At 56.8% G+C, this 15,155-nt stretch overlaps 1 protein-coding gene across 5 annotated transcripts in view; it reads left to right on the top strand.

Moving 5' to 3' along the window:
- The first annotated feature begins 4,360 nt into the window (after positions 1–4,360).
- Positions 4,361–15,155, top strand: part of Zmiz1 (zinc finger MIZ-type containing 1) — a 215,889-nt gene continuing 205,094 nt past the window's right edge. For all 5 annotated transcript variants that reach the window (XM_077798564.1, XM_026390187.2, XM_026390190.2 and 2 more), the window contains exon 1: positions 4,361–4,685. The gene's annotated coding sequence lies outside the window, so the exon portion shown is untranslated. The remainder of the gene's footprint in view (positions 4,686–15,155) is intronic.

Raw genomic sequence — 15,155 nt, forward strand, 5'->3', positions numbered from 1 at the left:
ACTCCCCCTAACCCTCCTACCATGGGAAGGGCCCCGATCATGTCCTGGTAGATGGGTGAGTCTTTGCCCCTGGAAGTACCGGGAGGGTCATGTCCTCTGTACCATAGCCTGGTGACGAGTGGAGGGCAAGAACCCATTCCCCCAACCCAAGGCACAGCCTAGACCTGGAGCCCATCTGGTCTCGATTACTCAATAGCCCCAAGATCCTGAACAGATCACCAAACCTTCTGAGCCCCTTCCCTCTATGGGGAAAGGGTGATTTGGGGGAAAGAATGAAAGAAGAGAATTTTTCAAAGTTCCTAGCCCACAGTAAGCCTTAGGAAAGGGTGACTTTCTTCCCACCTCTAGAACCAATTCCAGTGTCTCTTGGCTCCTTAGGGGGAGTGAGGGTTAGAGGCAGAGAAGGCAGCTCTTAAAGAGCAGGAATGGTGTGCCTGTCCCCACCCCCAGCCCACTGAGGGCTTCCTAGCCCAGAAAGTTACAGACCATACTCTACAGAACCCTGTGTCCCACAGGCACCTCAGGCCTCCCACCACCACCTTCCTCCTGGTCTCTGAACTTCCTGCCTTCTGAGACCTAGACCCAGGCCGAAGCAATTGCCTTTTTTCCTTGTTGTGTTGATAGATTCTGCAGGGCAGGGAAATTAACAGCATTGAGCCTACTGGGAGGGTGGGTGCCAGCCCAGCCTAGCATCAGCACCAGCAGCCCAGCCCCATGCAGCCCACATCCCCCTAATGGGCAGGCCCTGACGCTGCCTCTGGAGCCAGGTGATTTATGGGCCTGCACTGTCTGAGCAGAATGCATCTCCCACCTCTCATGGCTGGGATGTGATGGCATCTTCCTTCAGCCCCAGACTTCCTGGCCCAGAGAGGCTGAGGCCAAGAGACGGGAGACTCAGGACACATATTCCCATTCTTCAGCAAGGTCTGATTACTGCCATGAGAACTTGCCCCTAAACTACAGAAGCTCAGAGAGGGAAACAGCTTGCTTAGGGCAACACATAGTCTCTAGATTAGGATGCAGAGCTGGGGCTGAGGGATCAACAGAACACTTTGTAAATGAAAGCCTGAGTATGCACCCACCTCAGGAAAGTCACTCGGTCCAGTCTCCTCGGAAGGGGAGACAGGAAGAGCTCCTAAATGGAGTGATGTACGAATTCAATAAGCTAAAGCCTACCATGCTCTCGCCACAGTGGTCAGCACACACCAGACACTAAATAAATCATAGCTTCTTCAAAGATCCCAGAGGGATCCAACCTGCCCTGTTATGTCCCTTAGAGATGAAGAGAGGTGGCAAGAGACTTAGAGCTCAAGGACTGGGGCCCAGGCTCTACGTGGCCTGAACAGGATTTCTCAGATTTGCTGCCCTAAGTGCCAGGCTTGCACAGCTGTGGAGGGTTGGCATTACCACTGGCTCCTTGTCACTAAGACTTGGTCCTACTTGGCTCTCCTGCCCTCTGCAGCCACTTCCTGGTTCCCAGATGTAAATGTTGGCTGGAAAATGGGGACAGGGGACTTCTAGGCAGGAGGTTACCTGCATTCCCTACTTCCTGGAGGTGGCCAGTTCTGTACTCATTAAGGGATTGGTAAAATGTTGAGAGTGCTGGGTGCCCTAACTTGGTAGCTATCGGGCGATAGGAACCTGCTCAGTTGTCAGCTAGGGCTGGAATCTTGCATTGCAAGTCCTTAAAACACTCAGAAACTCTATACTGGGATTTTGGACCCGGGGTGGGGGTGGCTTTCTGGTTGTTGCAATGCAGTGGGTCCCTGGAGGTGGGACAACTGTGGTTCCAGCCACCGTCAGCAAACTGAATTTCACCTTCAAGACAGGTCTTCCGGGATTTCTTAGGCTACCCCCTACCCTGCAGTGAACTTGAGTCTCCCATAGGTTGAAGAGGGCTTCCTCCTACAGGAATGTGCTTGGATCATGCCTCCCTGTTGTCTCTATAGAGTCTGGAAGTGATTTCATACCACCCACCCTCCCCAGGGATGCTCAGCTGCCACCTGTGGGTGGGTGGGGGAGCAGCAGTGGTAACAGTCCATTCATTCCATGTGACAAGTTAGAAGACTGGGGACCGGAAAGGGCCTCCTTCAATGGCAGAGGAAGGCAGAATTTCCCTGGGAAAATCAAACAGGTATACACACACACACACACACACACACACGCACACACACACACACAGGCGACCCTGTGGACCTGAGCTGCAGTTCTCTGAGCACTCAGGAATTCCAGGCTGAGTTCACCTGCTGTCAGACCATCAGGGCCTTGAGAATGAATTCAGAGCTGGCAACTTCATTTTGCCTCCTCTCTCTTGTGGTGGAAGGAGTGATCTCTCCGGCCCTAAAGGAGTTCAAGCCGAGGTCATAGCAGTCCTCTGAAGGATGTTCTAAAATGGGGATCTGCGGTGGAGGGAGTACTACGGCCTGCTCCCCCTGTTGGCCTGGGGTCCGCTCTGATCACCGCCCACGAGGCACAAGCAATCCGCGAGTCTTCGTGGCACGTCTGCGCTCCCATGCGGACCTCGTCAATCAGGCAGTAGCCCCGGCGAGGCCAAGACTTCTTCCGCCAGCCCCAGGCCCCGGGGGAGACCCCCACCCGGGCCGCCTCCCGGTGCCCGCCCCCCGGCGGTGTCATTGTTCTCTGACGTCACGCCTCGACCCCGCCCCTCGCCCCCCCAACCTTTCCTCCCCATCTCCGACTCCCCTCGTCCGCGACCCTGCAGCCTCCAACGCCCGGGTAGTGCAGGGCTCCCCCCGCGTCCCGGCCAGGGCTGCGCCCCCTTGCGCTCTCCCCAACTTGCCTTTGTTATTCCAGCTCCCTTCCTAGCCTCGCCTCCGACACTGCGGCGGCCTGCAAAACGCGGAACGCGGAACAGCCGCCACACCTGGATTCCGGAACGGGCTCGGGGCCCAAGCCTCCCCCGCCTGCCCCGGAGGGGAGTGCGTGCGTGCGTGCTCGTGTCCAACCCCCGCGCTGATTGTGATTCGGAATGGGAAGGGGTGCAGCTAATCAGGGGTGGGGGACCTTGAGAAAGGGGTGTGAAAGCGGAGGGGGTGTGTTTGTGTATATACGTGAACATGAGATTTAGTGCACAGGGGAATTTTTTGTGTGTGTTTTTTAGTGTACGTGGGGTTGTGCACAGCGATGTTTGTGTGTGTGTGTGCGTGCGTGTGTGCAATTGCGTGTTTTTGAGTGTGCTTACTGAGGCCATGTACTCAGAGCATGTTTGTGAGAAAAAATGTGAGTGTGTGCGGGCGCGTTTGTGAGTATGTGGCGTGATAGCATGTTTGCAGTGCTGAGGGTGGGAGTGAATGTGTGTGCCATTTGTGTAGGAGTTTCTGTGTGAGTGGCAGTGGACGTGAGCCAAAGTGGGCGCGCTCTTGGATGCTCTTGGAGGTGGGTCTGCGAGGGGGAACCCCGCGAGTGGGCGCACACAACTGCGCCTCGTGAGTGCTATCGCTCTCCGCCACCCCTGGAGCTGTTCCCAGGCCTGGACAAGGGCTGGGCCCGGGTCTCGCTGGACTCCTTTCGAGGCCTTGGGGCATCCACACATCTTTGGACTGTGTCTGGTGCCGAGGATGTGCGGTGCGCACCGCACCCTGCTCTTTCCCAGTCGTCGAGGCCGGGAAGGGGGGGCGCGGTGGAGCGCGCTCCAGCCTCCCTAAACGTCACCTTTGGTGGTGAGGGAGGGGGGTCCCTTCTCGCCTCATCCACCAGTCCCAGAGCTTTAGGAACAACCCCAAAATCTCCTCCAGGGAAGGTTTTGGAGATCTTGTTAGCAACTCGCTCACCCCAATTCAGGTACCTGGCAGCGCCCGTGGCCCCGAGTGCACTCCAGGCGAGGGCGTACGAGCGCGGGGTGGGGTGGGGGATGCCGGTGAGCGGGTAATTTTGTCCTCCTCCCCAACGTGGTCCCTTCCTAGATTCTGCATTTCTCCGCTACTCCAAACTTGCTGGGGTGGGGAGGCGAGGGTCGTTAGAGAGCTGCGGAGGGAGGTGGAGCAGAGGTTGGCGAGTGAACATCCGTGGTGGTGGGGGGGGGGGTTGACGCGGAGTCCGTCAGTGCCAAGAGGGTGAAAGCTTGGGAGCGCTGAGACTGGGGAGAGGGGAAGAAAGAGGGAAAGAAGCGAAATGAGAGAACGAGAGGAGGCGGAAAGGAAAGGGAAAGAAAGAGCGCTGAGAGAGCGCAGAGAGCGCCAGTGGAGGCGAGGCGAGCAGAGCACTGGCGGCAGCGGCCGCGGTGCGGCGCTCCGCTCCGGCCCTCATTCCGCGCCGGCTTTTGCGAGCGGCCGTCGGCGCGGGGCCCTTTGGAAATAGAATAGCCAATGTAATCTGACACTTCAACTTGCTCGGCTCCGGGCGAGTTGATTCACTTACTCACCCCCTAACGCCGAGTTCCTTTTCACTGTCTGTGGACATTAAAAAAGCGAGCGGCGGCGGCGGGCGCCCGGGAGAGCAAGCGGCCGGGCGGCGGGCGGGAGGTGATCAGCGATCGGGCGGCCGAGCGAGCGAGCAGTGCCGGCGCAGCGCGGTGACCCTAGCCCCGGCCGGCGCAGAGCAGGAGCCGGAGCCGGAGCCGAGCCGATCTCGGCGCCCTCGCCGCGCTCCTCCCGGCCCCTGCCGGCCCTACCCGGTGGTGGCGGCGGCGCGTCCTCCAGCGGCGGCAGCGGTGCTCGCAGAGCCCGGTAAGTTTGGGGACTGAGCCAGGCGCCTGTTAGCCCCCAGGCTTCCTCCCGCTCCCGGCGGCTACTCGGGGTGCGAGCTGAGTCCTGGGGCTTTTCCCTTAAAGGGTTCGCCGGGGCCAGGCAAGTGGAGTGAGCAGCCCGCTGCGCGGGCTCCGCTGCACTCCGCTCGCCGGCCGGGGGCGGAGGCCCAGGCGAGCTGCGAGCACCGGGCTGCTGCACCGATCCGGCTCTGGTTGAGCGCGGGGGCCGGGGTTTATCGGGTGTGCGGGGTTTGAGTTCGGTTGTGAGCGCGCGGACCGGGTGCCCGCCTCCTGCCGGCGCGCCTACAGCCCTCTCTCCGAACACTCGGGGGCCGGACCCGGGACCTGGATTCTGAGGAGAGGGAAGAACAGGGGCTACCGCCTCGGTCTCCCTAGTCTCCTTTGGGGAGACGCGAAGTTGTGCGCCTGTGTGCATACGAGAACCTCCAGGGAAGGCGCCGGATTTCAGGGTGACCAAGGGTGGTGGCGTTAAGTTGTGCATCTGAATTTACAGGGAAAACACACTTTTGTAAATGAAAGGTGGGGACGCGGTTAAGTTGTTTGTGTGGGAATTGCCCCGGGAACCGCCGCGCGCGGTATGAGCAGGGAATGCCGAGGGGTGTGAGTAGGGGCTTCTTGTGGGGCTTTGGAAACCGGAGGGGCTTTCAGGCCAACGCCTGGACGGGGCTGCCCCAGCCAGGAGGGGAGCCCAGAGGAAAGATGTGCGTTGTGTGCGCGCGCGCGTTGCAAATACGAAAGTAATTTCCCCGTGTTCTTTCTTCCTCTCCGTCTCCTACAGCGGTGGCCCCGGGGGAGTGGGAGGCCTGCCGGGGCGGAGGTTGAAGGGGCCGGGCCGGGGCTGGAGCTGGGGTCGGGGGGCGGGCTCTGGAAGCTTGTTTCACATTCCTGGTGTCTGGGTTGGGGTGAAAACTGGAGAGCGCGGTCTCGATGTCTGGGGCGCAGGCAGCGGGCGCACGTCGCCCTCTCGCCGGGGACATCTGTCCAGGAAGCCGGCCGGACGGGGAGAGGGCGCGGTGCGGAGGGCAGGCTCTCGGCCCCGGAGCGGTGGGGGCGCAGGCAAGGGGCGGCCGCCTTCCCGGCCATTGTGCGCCAGCAGATTTTCACGGGAGACTGCCCCGGAGCCGCCGGAGAAGGCCGGGAGCCGGCCTCAGCCCTGGGTTTAAAAGACACTCCAGGAATGTAAACAACCAGGGCGGGAGGGCGGGCGGACGGGAGCGCGCCCGGGCAGCCGGCCCGGGCCCCCCACCCCTGCCCCCGGGACAGCCCAGCCGCAGGGCCGCCGAGTCCTACCCCTCTACCTGCCGCAAACTTTTCCCTCTGCCTCTCTGTTCCATCTGGCCCCTTCAGCTGGGTACAGAGCGAGAGCCTCTCCCAGGCTGGGACCGAGAGCGCCTGGCACCCTGCGCCGTACCCGGGAGGCCTGGCGGCAGCGTCTCTCCTTCGGTGCCCGGAACCCGGGCTGCGCCTGCCCGGGAGCCGCGGCTTCCTGGGCAGGCAGTGCCCGAGTAACTGGGGCTCTGAGCCTGCCCGCCTCCCTCCCGCCCTCCCTCCCGCGGCTCCTTCCCCCGCTCTCCCCCTTCCCCTCTCCCCTGACTGCTTTTCCAATGCCCTGACATGAGGGAGGAAGATTTAACTTGGCAGCCCAAACAAATGTTCTCTCTGAGGTCCTCCAAGAAGCTGGCGGCTGGGCTGGCGGGGTGAGGGCACCGCTCGGCCATGCTTGCCTTCCTCTCTGCTCTGCCACGGACATTTGGAGCTCCCTGGGTGGACAGCCCCGGGCATGGGAGAGTAGAGCCCATCCCCGGAGATTTAAAAGGGCAGTGGGCAGTGCCCTGGAAACCCCTGGTTTGGACGGTACAGAACTGTCCAGCTTTAACTGGCTCCTGGTGCCAAGGGTTTTTTGAAGGATTTTCTTGAGCAACAGTTTGCCTCCTGCTGCAACCTGGGAACCCGGCCTGGTGGACCAGAGGGTTAACTAGTGCAGTCTCCTCCTCCTCGTGGGTGTGAGGACAGGCTGGTTACACAGGGCAGGACAGGAGGCCAGAGGCTGTTCCCAGAGGTGCCTGGGTTTGCTTATTATTGTTTTTTTTTTTTTTTTTTGAAGGTACAGATAAAGGGACAGGCACTGTGGCTGGAGAACTGGGCAGCTTGTCTGTTGAAATCCAGCTTGGCTTGGCTGGCTTTTGTGGTCCCTGGAGCCTTAAAAGTTGCAAGCTATGTGGGAAGTTTAGATCAGGCAGCAAACCTCTGGTTTTCTCTGTCTCCACCACTTTTTGAGGGTCTTCAAGGTAGGGACACTTCTGAGTCCCTCTCTTGCAGGCTTTCTGGCTCCTGTGCAGAGGTTATAGGGGTTTGTGGATACCCGGGAGCCTTGTGCTGACCTTTCCCTCTTCAAGTTGAGGATGTTGAAACACCAGCATCAAACAAAAGACACATTGAGAGCCCTATCTGCTGCGGAGCACGTGTGACTTTGGCGGAGGGAACGCACTTGGAGGAGTTGGTGTTTTCCTCTGAGTTTTATGATTTCAGTTGGGTTTTGTTTTTCCCAAAAGGACAGAAGCATCTCCTTGTCCCAAGTCACGAGGTTATGAAATGCTGTTTTTACATGTAAATCTCAAAAGTTTAGACTTGGGAGAGTTGGTGGCCATGGTGGTAGGGAGGAGCTAGAGAGTTTTCAGGAGTTGGATGGGTTTTTGAGGCATTCAGAGTCCAGCTCACAGAGACTTGGGAATTAAAAATTGCTGGATGTATGAAGAATTTTGAATAAATACCTTTGTGCAAAAAAGGGTTACTGGCTTCTTTGTAGGGACAAAATGTTCTTTTTCCCTCCTAGAAAAGCAGGGAGGAGGATCCAGGAGCAAAGTAAAGAAAGGCCCAGAAACTGGGGTTTGGCCACAGAACCATAGTCCCCCCCTTTAAGACACACACACACACACACACACACACACACCCCTTAGCTACCCTAGCAAAGCACTATCTCCATCCCTGGTCCCCATAAGCATGACCCAACATAGGACAGGTGTCCACAGTTGACTCAATCCAGAAAATTGCAGGGGGAAGGACCCAGCAGAGAAGTGTTGCAAACTTCACTTTTTTCCCTGATTGACAGGGGAGGAGTGGATAAGGAAGGAAGATGCTTGGAGGTCTGCATGTCCTGAGAACCTGGTCACAAGAGAACCTGCATATGAAACCATGGATACAGAGTTCTCTGGTCCTGCCCAAGGTCCAATGAATGTCTGTGCTGTGGGTCTCAGAGCAAGATGTTGCTGTAAGAAATTTCTGTACCAACAAGTTTATTTCATGGAGGTTCGGTGCGCTCTTATGGATAGAACCAGGAAGCAGGGCCCGCCAGGTTGTGACTGGGTCCCACACAATTTCATTTATAACTCTGCTCCCGTGGGCCCTGGCCTGGCTCCTATCACGGCCACATCTTTATGAGGTCCCTTAGGTTTTGTGTGGACAACAAAAGCTGGGCTGCCATAATTACCCTGGACGCCAGCAGCCTTGCCTGGTGACTGCCCTGACCTCACAGCAGGACACGGTGCCCTTTGGCCAGGCCCTCTGAGTGGGGACTCTTTGTCCTTAAAAGTCCCTGAGGCTGGGGGAGGGCAGGGGCCTGCCTGGGCTATAAGCTCCAAGAATGAATCTGAGGCTGGGCCTTACCCTCAGGGATGAAGGGAGGCGTAGAACAAATCTCAGGCACTGTTCTGGAGTTCTGGAGTCCACAAGCCCATCATGATTCTGTGGGTCTTGCCATTTCCTAGGGAGATGCAGGAGAAGAAAAGATGTAGGGGGCCTCCACTTTCTGGCTACTTGGGCCAGTTAGTTTATTCTGCTGATCTGTAATATGGGCTCAAGGGCAAACTTCTACTATCTCACTTGGTAGCCGGGAGAATGAGGTAGATACTGGCACAAGAGTCCCCAGCACGTGTCCACTAAAGGCCCCAGCAGACTGTGGAGCAGAATGGGTAGAACACAGAGGAGCTGGACCTGGGGTGCAGAAGCATTTTCCAGAGCCTCTCATTCATTCGTGCTTAGCCCCCTGGCAACTGACTGTCCAGCTTCAGCTTACATGGCCCCTGTGACCAGGAGCTCACCACTTCTGGGAAGTCTGCTTCCCATGCAAGGCTGTGCATGTCGGGATGCTCTGCTACGTGCCCTCTGGAATCCACAACTCTGGACCTTCACTCTGGGCTTGGGGTGCTGGGGGTCCCCCAGACCACAGACTCATCTTTGAATGATTATGGGTTCAAGGCCAGTGACCAGGCAAGCCATACTGACATAGGGTCAGGGGATATCCTTGAAATGGCTGCTGTCATCCCCTATTGGGAGTAGCCTATGGGGAGGGGGGAAGCATCTGCCTGAGGGGCTCACTGTCATCTGCCTTTGGGTACCAGGTTTGCTTGTTGATACTTTCTGTCCTTTGAGCTGATATGGCAGAGAATGGTCATAACGAGGGTGGAATCGGGTCAGGGACCGTCTCTCATGCCACTGAGAGTCTATAGTGTGAAAACTGAAGCCCGTGGAGACACCCAACTATATAAGATGGTTCTTGCTCCTTAGGAGCTTACTTCCAGCACAGGGAGGAAGATCGGTCTCAGTAAATAATTAGCCACTGTCAGCTGGCCACCTGCCATGGGGCACACGATGACATTAATAATCATAGCCCCTTTTCTTTGTATGGCACTTGGTAGATCTAGAAGTGGTCTCTAAATCTGTGAAACCCCAATAACAACAGGGTAAGCTAACTGCTGTTTGGAATTACCCCATTTAACAGAGAAGGAAACTGAGGTTGAAAGAGGTGAAAAGTCAGGGCTCAGCTCTAGACCTTACAGATACCATTGAGCAGTGGTAGGGCTTATGGTCCACTGAGCCAGAGCCCCAGATACACTGGCTCATGGGTACAGAAGCTGGTATGGACCCCAAGAATAGGGAAAGGAGGTTAAGCAGGAGCTGTTCCCGGGAAGGGTGGAAGGAGAGCCTCCCCTGTCCACCCTCCCCCCATCTGGCAGCACAAGTTCCATGCTCCCTGCAGTGTTGCTCCTCTTGACACGGGGTCTTCCTGCCAGAGCTTGCTCTGAGCCTCAGGTGCTGTAGTGACTGCCTGAGACACACATGTACAAGGTGTTGGGGGGCTTCTGTGCATCAGATTCACCCCAGGACCTGACTCTGGAGCAGGATGCAGAGGGTTTTCCAGCCCCGCTCCCAGTGCAGCCCAGAGAATACAGAGAGTGACTCGTATTGCCCCTCCTCTGGCTGAGACAGCCCCCAGGCTATGTGGGATGGCTGTCCTGTGGGGCCCTTGGGTTCCGTTGGCCCTGTAGCCTGTAGCCATACATCTGGTTTTCTGGAGCTCAGCTGAGTGTTACCCTAGGGCAAGGCTGCAGCCCATGGGACAGGACAGTGGGCACCTCCCCAGAAAGCCCAGCCCAGCTTGGCACACCTGTGCAGGTAATGTGTGCAGCCTGTCAGGGCCTGGGGCTTGCCCCTCCCATCCGGCCCAGCTGCTGGGGTTACTACAGGATTGTGCTGGGGCGGCTGGGGTGTCTGAGCTAATTAGATTTCTTAGATTTCAACGCTCCCCTAATCCTGTTAGCCAGGCTGTAATTGTAACCACTTCAAGGTTTCGGCCGTGGCAGGCTGTTGAGGACAGACGGTGTGGGGACTCTGCTCTGCTTCAGCCCCAGCCCTAGACAGCCGGCTGGGGACCAGGGACCACCTTTCTAGGTCCCCCATGGTGGGGGCTTGAGTGAGGGCAGGGGGATGTTTTTCTATAGCATCTCAGCATCTTGGGCTTTCAGAGTAGACGTGGTCCTCGGAGACTGCCCAGATCAAGCCCTTGGCGGTACAAAGGCCTTACTTACAGCACAAAGGGGGAAACTGAGGCCCACAGAGGGACAAGAATTGGCTGGGGACTGTGATGGCTAATAGTGGCAGTGCCCGTGGTCTGACTGTAATCTTTGTTCCTGGAAAATTCAGAGCAGGTCTGGAATTCCGAGGAGCTGGTGGCTCCAGAGACATCTACTCCCAGATACAGAGGTTGAGGGCCCTCATTTGTCTTCCAATCTCTCCCTAGTTGGCAGCTACCCACCCTATCCTCCCCTCCCCCGTGTGTATGTTGGTGCCTGCAAACACACACACACACACACACACACCCCTACTGACCTCCTCAAGGCTCCAAGAATGGGGGTGCCCCCACCCCTACCCCAGCAGTCTTTCCCAGATACTTGCCCAGTATAGTGGAGATCGGGAAATGGCCAGGCTACTCTGATGGGAAACGGTATAAAAATACGATCTCTACTTTCAATGGATTGTTTTTCCAAAATATTTGTAAGTGTGTGTGTGTGTGTGTGTGTGTGGTTTGCATAGAAACTGCACCCAGTCCTTACCCTCTCTCCTCCATCCCCTTCACCATTCTTCCCCCCATCTCTTCTCCTCACCAGCCCCCCCCCCAACAGCCCCACCTTGTCCTCTTAGCTCTGGAGCAGTGAGGAGGGACTTCTGGAATCATCCTTCCAGGTTTGAACCTCCCCATCTCTGGACTTTGAAAACCTAAGCATGTAAAATTAGGGGCACATTGGGTTACCAGCACTGACCTTTCTTTTAGTCCAGGAAACCGAACCTTAGAAAGCAGTGATCAGCTTCATCCAAGGTCAGCAGCAAACGATGACAGAGCCCAGCCTGGAACCCGGTGTTTCCCAGCCCATTAGTTCATTAAACATTTATTGAGCATCTACTGTTGGCCAGGCACAGCCCCCTTAAATGCTTCTGAGTGCATAAATAAATGTTCTTCCTGCCAAGGGAGCCCAGCTGAACCTGGGGAGGGCAGGTTTTGCCTCTAAACTCTCATGGTGAGACTAAGGATGGGACATTTTCTGAGGTACCCCTAGGTCCCCTGCAGCTTGGGGAGGATGGAGTCCTCCTGGGCAGCAGATGGCTTTGAAGGTTGATTGAACTGCAGATGTGATCCCTCTGAGGAGGGTACTAGGTCTCCCATCTGCCAAGGCCTGGGCTGGGAAGACCTAGAGGATGGGTGACTTCCTCCACCTGCACCCCAGCCTTTCTGTGCTGACTTTGTCCTTTTCGGGGCCAATGGCTCACTGTTCTGGTCCTGCTGTCACTTCCTCGGTGCATAGGGAAGCAGCGAGGGAACCTTATCGCTCTGCCCTGGGAGTCACCTGTGTCAGGCTCAGGTGACAGCCAAGGAGGAAGAGCAGGAGGAGATGACAGTGCCTGGACCTTGCCCTGTCCACAGGGCTTCTGCACAACTCCTACCCCTGCTCCCTGGTGAACCTTGGACCCCGTCGGGAAGCTCAGCACACAGCTCCGACCAGCCAGCAATCTGACCGAGGGGTGGGCAGGGTCCAGATACCTCTGCGGAAGAGTGCTAGAATTTTCTCCTGGTATTTGCAAGTGGGAAAGGTCCTTCCAGGGTCTCTGTCCACCCCTCTGGCATGTGGGTAGGGAAATACAGTGCCTAGGTGCTGCAGTCTGGCTGGGCACAAATAACTGAGCCGCCACAAAGCACTTGTATGTTCAAACAGGAAACTTTATTGCCCAAACTCCACCAGCACTCCACGCACACTTCCCGGGAACTCTCTCAGCTCCCCCCCCTTCCACGCCAACTCTCCTGGACCCCAGGAGAACTCAAGGGGAACTCCAAAGTAGCGGATGCCCGAGGCAGCAAGAGCCGCCCTATTGCCAGACAGCAAAGGTCTATATACCACTGAATACACAGCTTAACTTACCCATCATCATCTCCATGGCTCGCTGGCTTCACCTTTCAACCATTCCCTCTGGCAAAATGCCAGGCGTCCTTCTGACTCGGCTGTGGCCCTCAACACCTAGGGAGGTGCAGGGACCAGCCACAGTGTGAACAGCAAAATGACTTTTCTGCAACAGGGTGTCTCACCTCGTGGGCTGTGGGGGATGGCTGGGAAGGGGTGGAGTGTGCCACTGGTGTCACACTTGGGTGTGACATCATTATACCCTTGAAACAACATGCCTTATCGTAACAGAGCGTGAGCACTTCATTTCAGACTCTTCTGGAACTGCCTGGGGTCACCTCTTTGCCCCATCCTTTGAGAACTGAAGGATTTGGGGCAGTGTATGTTTTACATCTCAAACCTTGGCCTCCGCATCTGTCAAAAACTTACTCTAACAATAATCACGTACTTCCTTCCCACTAGGTTGACAAGATGGAGTGTGTGTAGTGCCCCGGGCGTCCTAAGTGCTCAGGAAAGGCAGCCTTCCTCACTGTGTCAGGACCGTTGCTCTCACCACCTCAACTCTAGTTGACTGACCGCCCAAGGTCAAGTTGCCTCAGGACAACCAAAGCTTCCGGATCCATTGTCCACAGTCTGTCCTTTACCCGCACTGATAACTCAAGTGCATTTTCATTCAACTCACCAGGAAAACCTGTCCTCCTTGGATGCAGATCTCATCCTGGTTCATGTCTTAGAACTTCTTTTTCCCTCCTGTAAACTGAGGCGGATGAGGATAGAACTTCCCTTTAGGCCTCTTCCCACGTGAACAGGAGACCAGGGATGGACGGGGCTTTGTTGTCTGTGCAGATCGGATGTGAAGGAGACTGACGGTGGGGACCATTGGCTAGTCCCTGACCCCGCTGAACCTCAGTTTCCTCATCTGATAATCATGTGCTCACACTACCTCTTGGTTTCCTAACATGGGTTCTCAGGGTGGCAGGGCACGCCCTGTTCTCCTGGGACGTTGTCCACCCTGTTTGCCTGCAAGGGAAGTCTTGGAATGGACAGCCCTTTGCCTCACCCCATGCTCCCAGACCTACAGGCCACTCCTGGTACCCCCATTATTATGCAAAATAGCTACTAGAGATACCAGTGGAACATTTGAGAAAATCCTGGGCTAAATGCTCTGGTATCCGTGGATCTATCCATCACTCACCTGCTACATAACCCGCTTCCCAGGGGCTCTCTCAAAGTGGGAAGGAGAACTAGGTCCACCCACACCGAAATCCTCCCCGAAGCCTACTTTCTTAGCAGTTTTCCCAAACTTCTGACCTCCCTCCTATACCTGTCAGCACACCTTTTTTGCAAATATGCATTTTTCTGGAGAAAAAAAAAAAGTCCACAGCTTTTTCCAGATCCTTCAAGTGTGGACACTGAAAGCAGTGTCACTGCCGTGGCCCTGGTCCCAGGGTCTGCTGTCCCCAGCACCGGAGTGGAATGGCAGTGTCAGGCTGCTGCCTTCCTCCTCCCTCCATGGGCCTTCTGTCCCAGCTCAGGTGTGACCTCTGCAGCCAGGAAGACCCTTGTTTTCATGACCCCTGTTCTGGGTCCAGCTTGATGTTTTATTGATGAGGAAACTGGGGAAGGCCAGGGGAGGGGAAGGGACTTGACAGAGGCCATTGACAGTGGAAGTCCTCCGGGATCCAGACCTGGCAAGGAGTCTGGGGTGGCCCTGGAGGATGGAGGTTAACTGGTGGTTGGGTGTGGCCTCCTGTGCCCATGGACCTCTCCATAAAACCGCCTGCCTCATCCTCTCTGAGATGTCAGGTTTCAGTGTCCCCAGAGGGAGCCGAGGATCAGGGTGGAGGAAGTCCCTCCCACACCCTGCTCTGGGAAGGCTGCTGGGCAGGACTGGTTTAGGGCTGAGCTCCTCTGGGTCAGGAGGTCAGTTTCAGCCTTGCTGGTGGCCCTGCCTGTTCATCCTGCCTGGGTCAGTGTCTCCTCCCACGGGCTGGGGGCTCCCTGAGGTTGACACAGAACACCCGTACTCATCCGAGGGCCTTGCTGCTGTCACTCAGGGGTGCTGTGTCTGGGTGTCCTTCTGGTAGTAGGGAGAGCCTTGGCCCCCATCTGTGATGGTGGAAGAGTCGGTTGCTTCCCTGGCCCACAGTCCTGAGGACTCCAACTTGGGTCTGACCAGTGCACTTTGTGTGGCTGTCAGGGAGTGAGCAAGGGGACTCCTTGGCCATTAGTTCCATGGTGGGTGTGCATGGCCCACCTGGGCTCCAAGGACCCCCTTTGGCCTCCGATCTTGGGCAAAGAGCAGAGAGCTCCTGTGTGCTTTCTTGTTCTGTGCTGGGTGCTGGGGCTCTAAGTTCTGCACCTAGCTGTAGAAGGTGGCTTCTGGTTCCTGCCCCCTGGCCTGGGCTGACAGCAGCGTTCTGCTTGTGCGTCATCTGCAGATGAGTAGGCCCGTGGTGGGGGACGCAATCCTCGTGGGCCCCTGAATTCTCAGGGCTTTACCCCTGTAGATGGCCTCCCTCTTAACTCTGCCCCGGAGGTGCCTGGGCAGCGGGACCTGCCCCACCCAAAGGTCATGCTGCTCCACACACTTCTATTTCTGGTATTCCTGGGACCTTAGATTCCCAAGACCCCAAGAGACCTTGGCAGCTCCTCACCTGATGCCATCGGCGGCATCCTCACAGATCATGTTCCTGGGTGGG

This window comes from Urocitellus parryii, chromosome 5 (assembly GCF_045843805.1).
Source record: "Urocitellus parryii isolate mUroPar1 chromosome 5, mUroPar1.hap1, whole genome shotgun sequence".
Lineage (NCBI taxonomy): Eukaryota > Metazoa > Chordata > Mammalia > Rodentia > Sciuridae > Urocitellus > Urocitellus parryii.